The sequence below is a fragment of the Octopus bimaculoides genome, chromosome 3 (assembly GCF_001194135.2).
Source record: "Octopus bimaculoides isolate UCB-OBI-ISO-001 chromosome 3, ASM119413v2, whole genome shotgun sequence".
In the NCBI taxonomy this organism is placed as follows: Eukaryota; Metazoa; Mollusca; class Cephalopoda; order Octopoda; family Octopodidae; genus Octopus; species Octopus bimaculoides.
This window is the reverse complement of record NC_068983.1, coordinates 31,515,073-31,516,835: the sequence shown is the minus strand read 5'-3', so window position 1 is coordinate 31,516,835 and position 1,763 is coordinate 31,515,073.

Here is a 1,763-nt window from a genome sequence, read left to right as displayed (position 1 = left end):
GTGTGTGTGTGTGTGTGTGTGTGAATTGTGAATGAGTATACCCATTGGTATACAAGGAAAAATCTCAATGCAGTCGCTTGACTTGCTAGAAATAACTAAAATATTTATAAAATCACACCTGAACGTTAATGGACGTTTATTAGTCAGTGTTTGTCGCAAGTATGTCGTCTGCTTTGGAACGATAGGACCTCTGTTGCACTTAACAGTGGTATATCAATCAGGTGTCCTGCTTGAAACTTGTAAGTATGTAAACAAGAATACATCTTATTTTGTACAGATTTAAATATTTTGTTCAAATAGATTATTTCAATGTAATCTTCATGCGTTGGAAAACATATATATATTTGGTGTGGTGGAAGGAACATTGCACATTAGCCAGTCATAATTATGTCAATCTCCATTGTAACTGCAGCACAGGTATATCACAAGAAACCTCACATTCTGTTTCTCTAAATACAAGCTGTTTATTTTTACCATTTAGCAGTTTTACGTTTTAACAGTATTTTACAAAGGATTTCGTCTTTCAATCGTTTGGCATAAGTGTTTCGGGGTTAGTTTCTTCTGAAGATATTTTAACTGACTATTTTAGTCTTTTGTATTTCACTTAAATCAGTAAAAACAGATGTGTGGGAGGGGAACACTCTAAGCGATAATCCGACCTAACGTAAAAAAATATTCCTAAAATTACATCTTATGATGTTACAACAAAAACGATAACAAGAACACGCACACATACATACACAAAGGGAAAATAGGAGAAAAGAAGAGAGAGAGAGAGAGAGAGAGAGAGAGAGAGAGAGAGAGAGAGAGAGAGAGAGAGAGGAGACGAGATAGATATTAGCCCATGATTGGTTGATGCTCGTAACATGGGTCAGATTTATGTCGTCTGCTTCGCAGATGGTAGATTGCTAGCGTATTTAAGAGATATACATCAAGTCGGTTACTTGAAACTTGTAAGTAAGTAAATAATACTTGTAAGTAATATTTGTAAATAATACGAGTTGAAACATTTTGTTCAAATAGATTATTTACACGACGTCTTTTTAAATTAAATTTTATCACTATCTACGTTTACATGCTAATGTCATGTGTGTACATAAACCTATCATAAATGATGTACACAACACATTATTTTGAACTGCCTTTCAAGTGGACATATCGACACACACACACACACACACACACACACACACACACACACACACACACACACACACACACACACACACACACACACACACACACACACATTTGTTTCAAATTTTAGCAGAAAGCCAGTATTTTCGGGTGAGGGCGTAAGGATAGTACCTGCAGGGCGCGGGTTATTCTTTAGGAAAGGTGGGAATCAATTGACCTTATCATCATTCTTCAAGTGCCCCAAGGTCTTTATCCTCCTATTAGAAATAGCAGTGTCTTGAGGGATTTCACTCCACTTCCTAGTTGTTTCCACATTGCTTCTGTTTTCTTTGAAGCTCGCTTAGGTTGAAGTACTATCCTTTTCAAGTTGCTCTTTCTAATGTTTTCTTGCTCCTTCTACCTACAGCTGTAGGTGCCAATTAACCTAATTGACATTTAATTAGAAAATTTAGTTTTGGTCCTTTAAGGAGAAACGTGGTATTTTTATGGATCTGTTCTATGGATCTGTTCTATCGTCCACTTCAAATTTCGTCACGAATGTATAAATTTGATCGTTAATGGATATTAACGTATTAGAGCTAGCCATCTAGCTTATATACTATTCTTTCAGTATCAAGTTTAATTAC